At 52.4% G+C, this 18,235-nt stretch overlaps 1 protein-coding gene across 5 annotated transcripts in view; it reads left to right on the top strand.

Moving 5' to 3' along the window:
• The window catches only part of Actn4 (actinin alpha 4), a 66,029-nt gene that overhangs the window by 23,902 nt on the left and 23,892 nt on the right, over positions 1-18,235 (top strand). The window lies entirely within an intron of this gene.

The raw sequence follows: 18,235 nt of genomic DNA, 5'->3' as shown, positions 1-18,235 counted from the left end.
CACATGCCTGTAATTCCAGCACTCACGGAGGCAGGGCCAGGTGGATTTCTGTGAGTTTGAGGCTGGCCTGGTCTACAGAGTGAGTCCAGAGTGAGACAGAAACCCTGTCTCAAAACAACAACAACAACAAAGATAAAAGACTATGAGCTTATGAGTATTTCAAGATTAGGGGCACTGTTTTGTCCACTGTTGTACTGCTAGCATGTGGTTTGACATGGGTGCTTAATAAGTAAAGTAGATATCTGTTGAGTAGATAAGTAAAGAGCCATTCAGACAAGTGTAGTGAACTGCTGTCTGTCTGTCTGTCTGTCTGTCTGTCTGACTTCCTCCCTCAGAACAGCCACTCAGGGTTAGGGTGTGGTCTTAAGAGTGGGGATAGGTCTACCCTTGGCCTGTCCTCTGAGGAAGAGGTTCACCTGCCAGGTCCAGCCCACTCCGACAGGCCTGTTATGATGCCTCTAAAAGCCAGCCCCGTGTCCAGCAGTGGGCTGTGAAATCATGAGCCCTCACCGGGACGCTTCTAGATCCAGCAGTGTGGCAGCCAGTTCTTACGGAGTTCTGCATGAGCTTCTTGCCTGTTGTGAGGCCAGCTTACGTATGCTTCCCAGCAGTCAGAGGAGGAAGCCATTACTTTTCATCTAGAAAGGTGGGGCTCTTGTCCTATTTGGATCAAATATTGCCGAGGGTCTAAGCAGTAGGGATACTTAGATGAGGGCATCAGAAGGCCCTGCCCTCGGACCTTTGTTTGCTACTGTTATTGTTCTTTTGAAAAACTTTTTCTTTGATACAGAAATTGCTGCCTCTAAGTAAAATTAATTTATGTAGCCAGAGACAATAAAGTGTTTTGTTTCCTAGGGACAGCTAAAAAAAAATGTTTAAGTGTAGTCTTGTGGTTAGCTGGCTGACCACCTTCCTGAAACCTGGCCTCCAGTGCCCCAGGTTCCGGGCCCCCACCCAGCCTTGAGATGTGCAGCACAGGAAAGGAGGAGCAAGCTCGACCGTGTTTGCTGACCATTGTTATTTATGGGCCATTGGCAGAGAAGCCGGTGCCATGGAAAATGTGGAGAAAGATAGAGGTCACGTGATATGGCCGAGCAGAATCTGATAGCTCTGCAGCTCTCTCTGGGCCATGGGACCCAGAGCCACACAGCTGCTCCCCTTTCTTTCTCTGCTGTCTAGCGTGAGCTGGGGCTTTGTCCCTCTACACCTTCTTCACAGTCAGTGGTGACCCATCCTGGGGAACTAGCTGCTCTGTTCCCAGCCCTTGCCCCTGGGGCCTTAGCTGTTTGGAAGACAAAACCTGAGACTTTTCTCCTTTTAAATGCAACCTTGCTCTTCGGGAGAGGGAAAGAAAGAGGTGGCTTGTTTTGTGACCATGGTGGGTGTGCTCCAGTCCGCCTTTGCAAAGGGCACAGCCTTACCCTAGCATCCTTTGCTGGGTAATGAAGCCAGGAGGAGAACACAAGGAGTTCAGTGTGAATTTGAAGCTGGACCATGGGCTGGGAAAGTCCAGCTTGTACCTGGGGACATTCGATTCTTTATCCTGTAGGAAAATAGCGTGGTGCAGCAGGGCCTGCAGCTGGATTAGACTCTGGGAGAAAGTCCTGCGCTTGGTTATTGGCTTCGGTGTGTTTTTAAACCATAAACCTTTGCCGAAGGAACCCATCTCAGCTTCTTAGTTCCCAGTGTTCACCAAGGCTGGCTGCCCCATCACAAAAGTGTGTGTCTGCAGCCCTTCAGCGGGCACCCAGGACACAGGCCAGCGTGCGGGCCTCGCTCTCCTCGACTTCTCTGCAGTACAGGAGACTTAAAGGCCCACCCATGCATGTATGCACATGGACACATGCTGATCTTTGGAGCAGGTGTCAGGGTGGAGAAACAATCGTGTCTCCAGCATGCAGCATCGGTGGCCATCAGTGTTCTGCCAGCTTCTTCGTTCTCCACCCTGCCAGACAGCGCTGTCTGTAGTATGTTTACCAGAGAGCTATGGGTCCTGATTGTTTGGCTTTTATTCTTGCATTGCTAGGGGAGGAATTCAGGGCTAGAATCTGAGTTAGGCAATCACTGTACCACTCACCTGCACTCCAGCTCCTGGATGTGTCCCTTGAACATAGACCACAGTTACTGTAGTTGATGTACCCTTTACTTCTGTGACTTCCTGCTTGTGCTCTGTCCCGGAGTCCTTTCTCTTTCCTCTTGGATGTGGCATCTCACATGCCTTTCCCTGGGGGCTTTAAGTATTCTTGACTTGGGCCTGAGGACCTTGTCTGTAATGTTTCTACTTCTCTGGCCCTGATCCGCTCCCTTTTTTTTTTTTTTTTACAGTTATTTTCAGACTGGGTGTCTCCTCTATAAGACATGGAAGCCTCTCTTTCACTTCCTCCTGCGTCCCAGGAGCCAGGAGCACGGCAGGATGTGTCTGGATGAGTGTGGAGTGAAAGCATGCGTGAACAGATGCTCTTCTGGCTTTAGGCAGAAGTTTCCGCATGCCTGCTGGTCGTGTGGCACTTTGATTTTGGCGTTCTCCAGTTGATGCTCCCAGGTTCTCCACACCCACATTTCACGTTGTCCTGGATAATCGTCCCTGTCAGAAGCCTTGGAGCCTGACTGCTCACCTTTTAACAGGCGCTGAGTTTTCTGTCTTTCTCTAACCAGCGGTTCTCAGCCTTCCACAGGGGTTGCTTAAGACTATGGAAAACACAAATATTGGAATTATGATTCATAATAGTAGCAAAGTTATAGCTATGAAGTAGTAGGAAAAGTAATTTTATGTTTGGGGGTCACCACAACATGAGGAACTATATTAAAGTGTTGCAGCATTAGGACGATTGAGAACCACCGCTCTAGACCATTCTAGGGCCCTGGCCTTCCTGCTTCTTGTTCTAGAATGATCCTTCCATTGCCCTAAAGCCTCAGTGACACATGGTGGGGTAGTAGCAGGTGCAGATTCTGCACTGCAGCAACCCCTGGAGAGGAAGAGCCAGCCACTCGGAATGCCTGGTGCCTGCACGGGACAATGCTGTCTCACTCTCCTGGGTCCCTCCTGCCATGACCCCCTATCTGGCTTGACTCCGCTCTCTGGTTGGTCCTGATGCCTTGGGTGAGCGTTATCTTTCAGAGACTCTGTCTAATCCAGCCTCTCTGAGTTAACCTGCTCTGTTCCCATCTTCACAGAGACCAAGCCTTGTGCTCCTCAGCCTCTCTGCAGTACAGGAGACACACATACACACATGCTGATCTTTGGAGAGTTATCAAAAGGTCTGTCTTCTGTTGGTGCTGCGCCCTGCTATTCCTCTCTGGGGTCTTAACATCTGCTCCTTTGTGAGTTTCTGTCCGTGTTCTGTCTGTGGCATGACCTTCTTCCCAGGCCACCATGCATCTGAACAGTGCTCCTCTTTCAAGGGCCAGATCAGGTGTCATCTCCCCTTTGTCCTTGTATCACACTGTCCCGCCGTGACTAGCTTACCGGTCAGTGTCTCTTTCCAATTGGCCCATGTTCTCCATGGTGCTTGGTTGTAACTCTTTTCTTCGCGTCCCGAATCTCAGTGCTGGGTAGCGGGGCATCTGACGGCAGGGCTCCGCTTGGCAGGGGCCAGTTTCCATCCGAGGAGCGCTTCTCTTCCTTTCCCCTTTGGTTCCTTGAGATGAAGGTGTCGAGGCTAGAGAGGTGGTATTAGCAAGGGTTACCCCACTGAGAAGGCCTCCCTGACTTACTAGCTCTGCTGCAGAACCTGATTGCTCCTTTCCCACCTCTCCTGTCAGGGCTCATCTGTTGGCCCTGGGCTGCGCTGGGGTTTGTCTGTAGAGAAATTTAGGATACAGACCTTCTCTGCATAGGAGAGCAGCCCAGGCCATGGAAGATTGGGATTGCAGTCTGCGTGGTGCTTGCCAGCCATGGAACAAAGGAACAGAGAGGCTAGGGAGGGCGGGCCAGATGCCATTCTGCTCTCCCTCCATGGCCTCAGCCTGGCCTCCCCCCGCCCCCCGATGGGATATACAGGCCACAACCTGCATACAATTTAGAATAGGTTATGCACAGAGGACTTGAGATTTAAAGCAACGATATCTTGCAACAAAGCAGGTGCTTTTCAGGTTGGGTCTCATGGGTCTGCCCCGTTACAGATTGGACAAGAGCTGAAGGCTGGTTCTGGTAGAATGCTTACCTAGCACGTGCAAGTCCCTAGCATTGCAAAAACAAACAAGAAAAAAAAAACACTTAAAAAACTACTGAAGTTAAATTTTGAGTCTGGGGGACCCCGTACCCACTGTTGGGACACTGCTTAAAAGTCACTGTTAGCCTGGCGCGGTGGCACACCTTTAATCCCAGCCCTTGGGAGGCAGAGGCAGGCAGATCTCTGTGAATTTGAGGCCAGCCTGGTTTACAAAGCAAGTACAGAACAGCCAAGGCTACACAGAGAAACCCTGTCTTGAAAAACCAAAATAAACAAGTGACTATTAGGATTTCATTCTCCGCCACTATTGCTCTTGGCCTGTTATAAAGTCACTGGCTGGATAAGGCACGTCAGGTGGGAGGGTCTCCAGGCACGCGGCAGTCTAGTGGTCCCTGTCTCTTTCTAGGGAGAGTTCTGTAGGAGGCTCTGATAAAGGCAGGAAGTGTGTCTGTTTTGTCTTTGTCTCCAGAATGCGCTCAGATCTTCCAGTGTTCCATCCTCTTCCGGAACTCTAGTCCAAGATAGCCCCATTTGCTCCACCCCATCCCAGGGGAGGGCCTTTTCTCAAACCATCCATCTCCTGTTCTTCCCCTAGCAGACCTTCAAAGGCTCTCCATTACCCTAAGAAAAACCCCCACCACAGTGTTCAACAGTGCCTAGCGTTCCCTCTCTCTATTCTTCTCGCACCAGGATGCCAGCCTCTTCCTAGAAGTACTCTTTCTCTTGCTATGGGTTTCTCTATTTTCTCTTTGCCCCCCCCCCCCCCATGCATGCGCACCCTCTTAGGGGAATAGCGAACACATGGTAGGTGCAGGGTACCTTTCTAAACTGGAATGGATGGATGGAGCCCAGCAGAGGCCGAGAGCACTGGTTCCCTTCTGAGATCCTGAGGCTGCTGGAGAAGGGTCCGTGGACTGGGATGGCTTTGAGCGTTCCTGCAGAGCCCAGCTGGTTTCTTTGGTACTCAACGCGTATTATTTTTAATTTTTATTTTTTTCAAACGGCCAAACAAACGAAAAACCCAGGGTCTTTTCGTAGCCCGGGCTGGCATGTGTAGTATTACTGTCTTATCTTCTTGAATGCTGGGAAGATTCCTGTACTTATGCTGCCTGCTTTGCCCTGCCAGCCTGAAGAGCTGTGCCTCTCAGCAGCCTCGGCTTGTCTGGGCCCTTCTGGGGGAAAGCAGGCCCAGGCCTCTGTTGAGCTGCAGCCTGCAGAGGATTTCTTTCAGGCCCCTGCCTTAAGCCTAGTCTCCCCACCAGCTGCGGTGGGGGAGTGACAGAGCCTCTGATCTACAGGCCATTCACCCCTGCCCCTGTCTAAGAGTCACATAAAGGCTGTGAGTCACTGGCCAGCGCCTGTCATACGTTATTTCCTATACTTTCAGAGCAGCTTTATCGGTGTCGCCCTAACAACCTTTACTGGATTTGTTGCGGGGGGGGGGGGGGGTCAGTTAACACATTGTGTTGAAATCTGTCTTGTGCCCATATAAGGCAAACTCCTTGGGTTACTTTTTACCTTGGCAGAATCACAGGAATGTCAAGGTAGCCAGGCTACCTCAGGAGCTCTGAGTCTCACCTGGTCACCTGACTTGCCCTCCCTCCTCCATGACTCATCCTGCAGAGCAGGCTCCACATCGCATCACAAGCCTTCCACCACACACTGCTGGGCTGGGAATCTGCCTGAGGGGCTGAGACTGCCATTGGGCTAGTGTCTTCTTGGGGATCAGATGAGAAGCAATGTGAAAAGCTAATGGCGGGTTGAAGCAGGCAGCAGAAATTGTAAAGTCGGTCTGGGCTCCTGAGGGGCTGCAGTCCCGCCAGCAGGCAGCTCCTCCAGCATGGCGGCCTTACCTGTGAGAGGAAAGCACAGAGGGCAAGCCCCCACACAGGGAAGGCTCACCCAGTCCCGAAGCCACCTCGTGTTGGCTCTCGCAGTCTCAGCCCCTCAGCAGTGTTGAGGGTGAGTTTAGAAGGGTCCAAAGCCCTCCCCCAAAATAGAATCCACACTTTACCATGCCCACTGTTCTGAGGCTAGCTGTCTGCCCTGCCCCAAGTACCTGAGCCCCTCTTCCCAAGCCGGCTGTTTCTGGGGACAGCCTGAGGAGTGTTCTGCTCATATGCTAGGACCAGGCTGGGAAAGTGTGTGGGCAGTGCAAGCCAGGGGGAGAGTTTGCCCTGTCACTCGGCCAGAGCAAACGGTTTCACCATTTTTAATGGGGCCAGCTGTGAGTCAGAGGTTTCAGTTGCTCCTTGCTGGTCCCTCCTAGTCCTGTAATTACTCTCTGACTGTAGAATCTGATTTTGGTCTTCCTTTTTTAAAAATTTCCCCAGACACCGTTCTATTGCTGGACTTGGTTTTACATCCTAGGAGTCTGAACTAGACTGACTATGTGTTCAGAGGTGGGGAGACCCCCAAGCCCAGAGTGCTTAACCTGCAAATTGTGTATTCACGGCATCTCCAGCCCAGGGACCAGCCAATGCCTATTCGCAGGAGGCCGAGGCGAGGCTGGGGCGAGGCTGGGGCATTGTAGCTCCACCAGCTGCCTCTTGGGAAACTCTGTACCGGAAGGCCGGGGCTTCTGGTCAGGGGCCTCTCCCAGGTTGATTGGATTCCTTTGCTCTCACCCAGTGCTCTCTGGGCCCCTGCCGGCTGCCAGCCTGAGGGGAGGCACTCTGGGCCACACCCTCAGGCCCCACCAGCTGGCCGTGGACTCAGGCAGGGGAGCTGATGATGCGGGGATGTGGCCCTGGGTCCTCCTGGGGTCTAAGCCCTCTGCTTTTGAAATGGATCTTGTAACCCCAGGCTCAGAGGACAGGAAGCCAGCGACAGCGATATTTGCAAGACATCTGTACTTGCCTCCTGTGTCCCCTGAGGGGGACCACAGATTTCTAGACTCATTTTCCTCTACCCTGGGCTTTACGGGCCCACCCTCCAGGTCTTACCTGCTTCCACTTCCGTAAGAGAATGCTGTGACCTGGAATCAGAATATCCCGAAAAAGGCAAAGGTCACTGACATTTCAGTTGCAAAGGTGAAACCAGTCCAGTTGTTAACAGTCACCTTCTAGTTGGAGAGCCCAATCTCGCACCAGCAAAAACCATGCTGCCTGCTGGAATCTGGGCGGACAGAAGGGGAATGGAATGCTTGCTCTGGTCCCCAGTGCCCTGACGCCCTGGCCCGTGGCACTTAAGACCTATGGGCGTTCCTGGGTGGCCCTGGTGTCCTGGAACAGAGGTGTCGTGACTGCCTCGGCCACAGCCCATCAGTACCTGTCTGAGTTCAACCCTTCTCATCTGGATGAGCAAGGCCCTAGGGAGATTGGTACATACTAAAACTTGAATTCTCACACTGGGTCTCTGGTACTGGTTAAGGTTGCAAGCCACAGTGTCCAGGTCAGAATCAGCTGCCTTGTCTATCTTTTTGAAGGATCAAAGTTTAATCAAGATAGTTAGTCCCCCACCCTCACTAGGAAACCTGAGCTCAGCTGTAAGCATTGAAAATAAATGGGCTTTTTGTGCTTGGAGCTATCTCCCTGTCCTCCAGGTGAGAAGAGCCCAGCCTGAGGACATTCCCGGCAGGATGCCAGGGGTAGTGGGCAGTGCCCTAATTTTAAAACTCTTTTGGGAGTGGAAGTATTGTTTTAAGAGCAGCTTTCAAGGTAGGCCTCACCCATTTCCTTCCTGCTGAAAATGTCTGTGGGGAGGGCTAAGCTTGCCTCCTCACTCTATCCTGCCTACCCTCCTCACTTTAAATGAGGCCAATCTCTTTCTAGACAGGTGGGCTTTGCTTTTGGGCGGCTGGGCACTTCTCCCTGGGGAGGACCCAGCGCCCTGTGGCTTGTAGCCTGAATAGCTCTGGGTTGCTTGGCTAGCTCCCTGACTGTGAGGTGGCCCCGCAAGAGTCTATGACTGAGCAGGGTCAGTTTGAGCACCTTCTAATCCCAGGCTGCCTGTCCCTGCTCCTCTTGGGTTTCCTTAGCTCAAAGGGTTCTTCTGTCTAACGAGCCCAGCAGCAAGTCCTCTTTGCCGAGGCTCGGATCTCTGTGTCCGTAAGAGCAGGCTAGAATGGCTTGTCTTAACCCCGACTTCCTGTGTCACCAGATGAGTGTTGTCAGGTGTCATTGCCTGGGATCCACCTCCAGCTAAGCTGACTCATTTGGCCTTTGGTAAAATTCTGGCGTTCTTTTTTTAATTATTAAATTAAATTAGTATGTGTACACATGCCGTGGCATGCATGTGAAGCCCAGAGAACAACTTTGAGTCCATTCTCTTGGCCTGTCACATGGCTCATTCATTTTTAGGCTTGGTGACAAGTGTCTTCACCTACTTACTGAGCCAGCCAGACCTCTGAGTTCCAGGCCAGCCCGGTCTACAGAGCAAGGTCTAGGACAGACAGGGCTACACAGAGAAACCCTGTCTCGAAAAACCAGGGGGGGGGGGCAAAGCTTCCCAAGTTCCATATGTCTATTTTCAGTGGATTTTTCGATGCAAGACGGTTAGGGAAGAGAATAGCCTCTGCTCTGACTTTCTGCCTCTCTACCCCATACCCCTCTGCCCCTCTTCCTCCAGTGCTGGGGTTAAAGGTATGTGCACTCGGCTCAAGAATAGTCTTCAACAAACGGTGCCTGAACAGTTGAACACCACATACAAACAAAGAGTGGAACTGCAGGTTGGACCCGGTGGCACACGCCTGTAGTCCCAGCACTCCTGAGGCAGAGGTGGGCAGATCTCTGTGAGTTTGAGACCAGCCTGTTCTATAAAGGAAGTCTATAACACCCAAGGGTACACAGAGAAAATCTGTCTGAAATAATAATAATAACAACAACAAGGCAAGCTCTAACTCTACCAATGTGGAAGGAAACAGGTGCAAATTTTCATGGTCAAGACTTAGGTAGTAGTTGTTAGATGGCAGCAAATCCCAAGTAGGTACCTACTGTGCAACTGAGCCATACCCTCGGCCCAGAGGGCATTACGAAAATGGCATGACAGTCCACACAGATAGTTGCAAATCATGTTTCTGTTAAATATGTAATGTCCTGCAGGTACAAAGAATTCCTACACCCTAGCAACAAAAAGATGAAATTTAAAAATGGGCAAAGGATTTGAGTAAGCATTCCTCTAAAGATAAACAAGTGGGCAGGATGCCCTCATACACGTTTGACACCACCAGCCAGTAGTCAGAACAGGAGGTGCGGGGAGATTACCTTCAAATCTAGTGCTTACCCAGCATGCTCCAGGCCCTGAGTTTAATCCCCAGCACCTCAAAAACAAAAACCCTCAGTGAGATACAAGTTTACACTCAGCTGTATACTAAAAAGATCAGGCATGGTTTGGCAAGGAAATGACTGGACTTCCTGGTAGGAACGTGAGATGTCAAATCCTCCAAAGGAAGCCGTCAGATGATGAAAATCACAGTTAGCAACCAGCCTAGAAATCCCACTTCTGAGATAGCCAAGGGATTGAAAACCCGTTCACACAAGATTTCCCAGCCGTCGTTTATAACAGCCATGAGGTAGAAGGCTTTTTGAAAAGGGAGTGTTAGTCAGGCATATAATCTACAGGACCATGACTCAGTGCAGCCGAAGCTCGATGAAGAGGCCAGCCTGGAAAGGCTGCGAGCCGGGTTTGTGTGTGATGTCCAGAAGATGCGACACCATAGAGCTAGGAAGTGGTCACTGGTGCCTGCGGGCAGTGACTGCTAACACCTTTCAGTGGTGCACATGCCCACAAGTAGACAGCTGCGCACTGTGAATATAACTGTGGGGTTTTTCTAAACGTAGATACTTTATTATGTTCAGTTGTATGCCTGTATGTGGATATATGCACCTGAGTGCAGGTTCTGGCAAAGTCCAGAAGTGGGACATCCTGCTGGATGCTGGGAAACCAAACTCCATTCCTCTGCAAGAGCAGCACTTTTTTATATCTGCTCTTCAGACCCAACTCGATTTTTTTTTTTTTTTTTCAAGATAGGGTCTCTCTGTGTAGCCCTGACTGTACTGGAACTCACTTTGTAGACCAGGCTGGCCTAGAACTCACAGAGATCCTCTGGCTCCTGAGTGCTGAAATTAAAGGCATGCATTACCACACCTTGGTCCAACTTGAATTTTTAAAGGATTAATCTTAAATTATGTGAATTGCATCCCATAGAAACAGAACTGACTCTGCAAACCATGTACTTTTGAGAAGAGCTTAGAAGACCAGGTATGGTGGCCCATACCTTGAAGACCAGCACTCAACATGGAGAGGCGAGGCAGCTGCATCTCTTAGAGGCCTGTCTGTCCGATCTACGTAGCAAGCTCCAGGCCACTGAGATCTGCATAGTGAGGCCCTGCCTAAAAAGAAAAAGTGTTAGGGGAGAAGGAAGGATCCAGATATACCCGAGAGCTAGAAAACTCTTCATCCAAAACTAGTCTGAGTTGGCGAGAAAGGGAGAGGAGCTCCCAGGTGCTTTTCACTGAATTTGCAGGATGTTTCTGCATGTTTTACTCTAGCACAGAGCTTGGGTCCTCCTACTTCAGCCTTCCAAGTGCTGGCATTACAGGTGTGATTGAGGCCCTCCCCGCCTCCACTACACAGCTGTAGCCGCAGTCCTTGAAAATAAGCAACAGATAATTTTAACTTTTGTCTTTATTGTACTTACTTTCTCCTTTGTTTCTTTTGTCTGTTGTGTTTGTCTGAGCATGTCTCCTGTAGCCCAAGCTGGCCTTAAGAGCTTACTGTATAGCCAAGGATGACCTCCTGCCTCTACCTCCCCAGCACCAGGAGGCATATAAACCGGTGCCACTGGGCCAGTTCCCTTTATTTATTTGACAGTACAGCCAGCAACTTGGCAAACCGGAAGGGCCTAGCTAGCTTCACCTGTGGCACTGACACTGAGGCGTGGCCTCCTGAAATGCTGCTGCTATAGCAATGAGCAGCACCTGTTGACCCTGGACCCCACCAGGCGGGAGAGAGGGCTGAGTTTTGGTTTTTGAGACACAGTTTTACTCTGTAGCTCAGGCTGGTCTCCCCTCCACTAGAGGGACAGACCAGCATTGTCTTCCCTGCCTTGCTAACAGAGTGTATATATATTTCAGGATTATTTTTGTGACTTCCTGTAAAGGAGCATTTTTATCCCCACATAATGACTGTCCTCAGTGTCGGGTAGGAACAAACGGTGACGTCCAGCCTGATGTGGTGGTTCATACTGTGATCCCACACTTGGAAGGCTGAGGCAGGAGAATTGTGTGTCTGAGGCCAGCCTGAGTTTTGTGAGACCCTGTATTAAACAAGCAAAAGAAACCATTAAGTGCTAAATGGCTGAATATGAAAAGCCCCAACCCTGACCTTCCTAGGAACTCACAGGGCCTCCTTGCAAGGCGACATCCCCCCCCCACAGGGGTCCCCAGACCCTGACTCATCAAATTCTGTTACAGTTGGTGGGGAGACTTCTTGTGAACAAGAGATGGTGCAGTTTCTGATGATAGGTGTTGTAGATAAGGCACTGTGAAGTGGTCGTGTGGTAGGCGTGTCCCGGGGAAGACCTCCCGGGATGCTGACACTCAGCCAGCCCTGTGACAAACCAGAAGAAAGCCTTAGGCCAGCATTTCTCATGAGGAAAGACTGCACTCCAAAGTTCACAGGGGCGTGCGTGCTCTCTGACACAATTGAAAGAGATTGGCCCCGGCTGAACACCGGCTGGAGGCGGGGGACTGGCTCCCGGACAGACACGCAGGACCTTTGGAAGGCTCACGGGTGCACTCTGCAGTATTTATACCTCTCCTCCAAAGGGAAAACCAGGCAGCTTTTTCACGCAGGCTGAGAAAATGCCGAATAAGGCAACTTCAGACTAGAGCACAAGAAGCATGCCGTATTTCACTGTAATTGCTCTCAAGTTAGGCTGTGTCATCACGGGCAGTCATATCACAGTCCATTCTGCCCCTGGCCTGGGGCTGGGCTCAGTGTCCTGGCATCTCAGCAATGGCAGCCCTGGTTCCCCGTGCTGCTGCAGCTGTGTGTGTGACCTCTCCTCCCATGAGTGGCCACGAGCATGCTGATCGGTTTACTTAATCTCTAACTGTGGCTGCTGGGTTCCATCCTCTCTGAGATCTGGTGCAGGTAATGGATCTCCAGATCACTCCCAGGTACAAACTTACAGCCCATTTCAGAGACTCGCCAAAGCCACCAGCTCTTTGCCTGGGCAGCTGCTAACCTAGATTCCAGAAGGCTGAGCCCTGAAAGCACCTTTATAGTTGGTGACGAGGCCCAGGGCCCAGGAGCAGTCTCTGCTTTCAGGAACTGAAAAGCTCTCTCCCTGGGACCAGCCTGGCCTGAGGCCTGGCAGTAGCCTGGCAGATGGATGATAAGAAAGGTGACTCTTTACCCTAGAAATAAATAACTGCGCCTCTCCATGCCCGAGCCCTGCACGTCGCTCCTGAGGACCCATGGAAGCAGGAGCCATGGGCACTGTCAGAGGCCACAGCAGACAAGGTGGGAGTTCAGGAGGTGAGACGGCGCCGCAGCGGAGCTGCAGACCCAACGCGCCCAACACGGTATTTCAGAGATGAGGTTTGAAACCCCAGGACCCTCGGCTGCTCTGCCTGGCCTCAGTGTTCCCTTGGGGAGGTTGTGGCAACTGCAGTTCACCCTGGGCGGAGGAGAAGCGCCGTCCAGTCCTGGGTCAGGTAGTAGCTTGGCCTGCTGGGTGGGTGGTGGTGCACACAGCGGAAGGAGGGGGTGGATCTTGAGGTATTGAACAGTTTTTCTAAAAATCATGTCAAGTGAGAAGTTGATGAAATCCACATGTGTGCTGTGCTGGGTAGGCCCAGACTCCTTTGTCCCTTCAAGTTAGGGCCAGCATGTGTGCCTTGGCTGTGGGACACAGCACAGCCTGTGTCTGAGTCCAGGTGGACCTTACAAGGTGTTCTCTGTCCCGTGCTGGGTGCAGGGTACAAGTTTTGTGCTGGGAAGTCAGAAGAAAATGGAGGAACACTTACAGCTGGGCCATCTGTATCCTGTCCAGGGCAATCCTTGTATTTGCCATCCCAGCCTGCCACTGGCTTAGGGAGTGTCCACTTCTTGCTCAGGGACAACTCGAGAGTTCACCTCTCTCGGGTTGGGGGAGGCATCGCCATCAAGGAAAGGCTCATTAAAGCCCACTGCTGCCACATTCCTGGCCGCTTGAGTCACCTCCTGAACAATATCCATCATTCATTCACCCAGCCTCCCCACATCCTGGTGGCTGGGAGGGGGCCCTGTGACACAGGAAGGACTTTATGACCACTGATGCCAAGCCTTCTTCCCCTCCCCCAACCCTCAAGCGTGACAATGCAGAAAGCTCTAGCCAGGGTCCCCGAGGAGGCTGCCCCCCCTGCCCAGCGGTGAAGCTCACCGCTGGTCATGCACCTAAAGCAGCGCTGGGCACAGAGCTTCTCTTGTCCTCCTGCTGCCCTCTCCACTCATGCCTCTAGTTCTAGAAATCAGAGAAGGCTCCAGCTTGCTGCAAGCAGGGCAGGCTCTGAAGACTCATCCTGAGGGTTTCCACGGCTGTTCTCAAAGGTGCGCAGCCCACATCCTTCCTCGCAAGTTATGCCAAAGGCCAGGGACTGCTACCTTCGTGGTGCAGCTTCCTCCGTGGGTAGTTCTGACAGGCTGAGAGCAGCGTGGCCACCCCAGCAGGGCTTTGCCTGCTTTGGCAGGGACAGCACCTTCTTGATGAAGTTGCTGACTCTCTGACACCAGCCCAGTGCCACAGCGCCTAGTGACACTGGTTCCTCCCTGGCGGGACCAGACCGCGAGCCTACAGTTATTTCTGAGTCACACCAGGCATCCCTGGCATGGCTTCCCTGCCCTTATCCTGCCAGAAGGAAGTTTCTCTCCTTTCTGGCTCGCTCTTTTATTCCTGTTCATAACACTTTGGCCTCCTGCTCTGTATGTACACTGTAGCAGTCCATCTGATCTTTGAAAGACCCAGGAAGCTATCCTGTCAACGCCATTCCTATTCTCCTTCCTTTCCTTGACCAGGTGCTGCCTCTTCTGCCTCAGGGCCTTCGCACAGGTTTGTGCCACCATCTGTCTTATTCTCTGTGATTCCCTCACTGCTGCTACTGTTGACACGTGCGCACACACTGATGCTTAGAGGAGGCTCTGAAGCCTCAGCACCTGCTCCGCATCCAGGTTGGTGGGCACGGCTGACGTGGGCAGCTGCCTCAGCCGCGAGCTCCTCGTCTCCTTTTCTGTCAAATGGGAGCAGTGCTAGCACCTGCTCGTCGACTCCATGGTGTGAGCATGGAGAGTGTGTGGCAGCCATGTTGGGGTGGTACTGGCAGTGAGCTGGTTGCGACAGGTCTGCTGTGGTGGTTGTTCCTGCTCCTAAGGCGTGCTTGATGTGGGATGTGGCTGGATTGGTCATGTATTGGGCCTGCTCAGGGGTCAGGTATGCCAACTCAGCTCCTATCAGGTGTTGGTTGTTGTTGTTGTTGTTGGGTTTGCTTGTTTGTTTTGAGACAGGGTCTCTCCATAGCCCTGGTTGTCCTGTGTAGATCAGGCTGGTCTTGAACCTACAGAGATCACCTGCCCCCACCTCCCAAGTGCTAGAATTAACTTTCCATCTTTTCCATCAGGGTTTGATTCCTGCTAGGCACTCCACAGGCCTGCCCTGGAGACACTCAGCAGATGGCTGACTCCAGGAAACCGGATCATTGCAAGCAGGCCTGGGAATTGTGCATAGTGGAGGAAGTTGGGGTGGGCACATGGAGCAAGGCCTCCAGCTATAGAAACCACCCTCTGTCATGCTCCCCACAGTGCTGGCCTGAACTGGGGAGGGAGAGGGGGAGTCTGAACACAGTGTTATTTTTGTAACCAAGAATAAAAAGCTATGAATTTTTAATGTCCTTTTCCAACCCTAGAGCCCCCTTGCTAGTCTTGCTGCAGGGAGCAGTGGCAACTGCAGGCGCCTGTTCCCCATGCAACTTCCTGAGTGCGCACTGTTCTTCCCTCAGCTCAGGACAGGAGAGCCACACATCAGCAGACAGCCCTTCAGTTCCCTGGAACACATCCGGGCTAGGAAGGAGCAGTCTCTGCCCTCTTGCTGGGTATCCTCCTGGCACCTGCTCTGTTCTGCAGTCAGAATGACACATGCATGTGGCACAGCCACCACTCATCCAAACAGGCCTTTGGCGTGTGCCGCATTGAGAGCCTTCTGTGCCAGTCCCAATGCAGAGCCGCTGGCTTGCATCACTGCTTAGTCCTCATCTTAGGAGAGCTTACAGTCACCACTCAGCTTTCTCCTTTGCCCAAGGTTATGGCAGAGGCAAGGCTGCCTTATTTAGCACCGAGAGGAGATGAGTGAAGACGGAAGGTGTGTTTTGAGGACAAGTGGTGTGGCAGCCCCTGTGGAGACAGGTGACCTGGTCCTGGCCAGCAGGGTTTATTCATCGTCTCCTTACGTGGGGACAGGACATCTGCACAGGGACCCCTGCAGTCTCATTTCCCCTCCACACTGCAGGACTGGGCCAAGGACCTGTGCAGAGAGGCCTCCTCCCCTCCCCGAGGACTGTCAGGAAGGCAGCCAGCAGTGTGTAGGCTTCATCTGGCACCGACTGCCAGCCTGTGGTGCTTGATGTGCCTTTCCCCATCATTCCTCCACAGAGCAAGTGCAGGGGGTGGCCTCTGCTCAGCCCAGCTTCTAGGACAGGAAACAGAACAAATACTCAAGAAGCTGCCATTGAGACCCTCATCTCTTCCTCTCCAACGGAGTGCTGGTGCAAGCCGTGTAGACCCAGGGGGCAGGACCACCCTTCAGACACGTCCTGGGGTCTGAGCGACATCACAGCACCAGAAAGCTCACCCTTCAGGAACTGCTCCCCACACGCTCAGGCTGATGTGATTCGGTCACTTTGTGTTCCGTCATCATCCTTTACACACAGGAAGAGCAGAGACCAGCTCAGTCCCGTGTGCTACTGCACTCCGGCCACACTCCTTTGAGCTTCGTTCTTGAAATGAGCAGTGCTATAGACAAGACCCTAGGCCTTTTGGGTGGCGGGCATGCTCTCCACCGCCGAGCCATGCCCGGCTCACCCTCTTTGTGCCGTGCCTGTCCGCTGTGCTCCGGACAGTGAGAAGGATGTGAGGTACGCTTTTCCCTCAGAGTTCACACACTGCAGGAAGTGGGCTGTAAGACAATAAAAGGCCGGCCATGGTAGTTTACTCTTGTCATCTTAGCACTTGGAGGGTGGGGGCAGGAAGATCAAGAGTTCAGAGCCAACGCTTGAGAGACTGCTCAGTGGTAAAGAGCACTGACTGTTCTCCCAGAGGGCCTGGGTTCAATTCCCAGCACCCACATGGTGGCTCACAGCTTTGTATAATTCCACTTCCAGGGGATGGGGTGCCCTCTTCTAGCTTTCAAAATAAAAAGAGTTCAAAGCCAGCTTCAGCTACATAGTGAAAGACATGTTGCGCCCCCCCCCCCCCAAGAAAAACAACAACAAAACAGGAAAAGAGAGACCTGGGTAGAGAATGCTGCCTGGTGACTGGCACCCGCGCTTGCAGTCCAGGGCGAACAGAGCGCGTGCGGGCGAGGTAGACCAGATGCCTGGTCTGCACCTGCAGTCCAGGGTGAACAAGCGCGTGTGGGCGAGGTAGACCAGATGCCTGGTTTCAGGGAAGGAGGAGAGGCGGAGCATTGCTGTGCCCCTACAGCCTTGGTGCGCAGGGTTTCCTCCTGGAGTCTTTATAGTGCTCACACCCCAGTGGCATCTTCACTGCCCCGTTACACAAGAGAGAATGGACGTTACAGGAAGCTTACCTCCGAGACTTAGAGCCAAGTCTAGGCCTGGTTTGTCTGAATTCAGAGCTATTGGGAGGAAGCAGGGGAAATGGGCCCGGAGGAGGAGGAGGTCGGCAAACATCTTAGTCAGGACCTGCTCTGGGGGCCTTTCCCTGGAGAAGCACATAGCTGTCTGAGTGGCCCTGGGTCAGAACCAGCCTGGGGGAGCAGTCCTTAGGAGGAGCTACACTGTAGGTTGCTTTTTTGTTTTTAGTTTGGTTTTGTAGTTATTTTATCATTTTGAGACATAGTCTTGCTGCGTAGCTCAGGCTGGCCTCAAACCCTGCCCTCCCTGCCTCAGCCTCCTGAGTGCTAGCATATAAGCATGTGCCGCCACACCCACATGGGCTGCATTTTGAGTGATGGGAAAGTGGTGGTCCCGCTGCAGGGCCACAGAGTAAGCAGAGGCATGGTTAGCTGAGAAGCAGCAGTATGTGAACAGGAGGGTCGTCGCCTTCCTGGCAAGAAGCTCCGCCTGGCAGCAGGGCCGGGCGTCTGGGTCTGGCCACTCCAGCTGCCCTCCTTTGCCGAGTCCTTGCCGTAGGTTGGTGTGTTTGTCTTTGTCTGGAAGGCGCCTTGTGCTGAGTGTCTGAATGAGCAGGCCTGCTGGCAGTTGTCAAAACACATGACGCTTGGCCAGAGGCTCCATGGAAGCCCTTGGCACCCGTGTAGCTTTTGCTTACACCCCAGGCATGGAATGTACTCTTGCATGTCCCTGGCGGGTTGACCATTTCTGTTCTGGGGGCTCCTAGGAGAGCAGAGGCTTGGGTTTTCCCAGACCTTGCTGTGGGAGGGAGAGGGCCAGTTCCCCAGAAGACGCCTGGACTTGTTGGTGTTAACTGATCTAAGCCACTTCTGTGGCACAGGTAATGCGCCCCAACTTGCAGGAGCTGGGTGGCCCTGCATTGGGTGTTCTTTATCGTTTTCAGTGTGGTGGGGGTCTGGGGCTGCAGCGTCTTGCTTTGTAGCCTTCCACTCCAGAACTCATGCTTTCACCTTCTACCTGATCTTCAGAAGTTTCTCGGCTGTGGCTACTTTCCACTTACCTTCTTCCAGCACCCCTAAGGCACACCCAGTTTTAAGATTTGGAAGAGTGGACCTTGTAGGGAGACCAAGGTGTCTGACCTGTAAGGCAGCAAACTAAAGGACAGAATTGGTGCTCAGGGTCCTGGCCTTACAGCAGAGGGCTTGGCTGCTGGGCTACCTCAGCTCCAAGAAAGGCCAGTGAGCCTTAATTTGTAGAATGCTTTGCTCAACC

Source organism: Meriones unguiculatus, chromosome 14 (genome assembly GCF_030254825.1).
Source record: "Meriones unguiculatus strain TT.TT164.6M chromosome 14, Bangor_MerUng_6.1, whole genome shotgun sequence".
NCBI lineage: Eukaryota > Metazoa > Chordata > Mammalia > Rodentia > Muridae > Meriones > Meriones unguiculatus.
The sequence above is the reverse complement of the archived record's forward strand: the minus strand, read 5'-3'. Positions and strand labels throughout refer to the sequence as shown.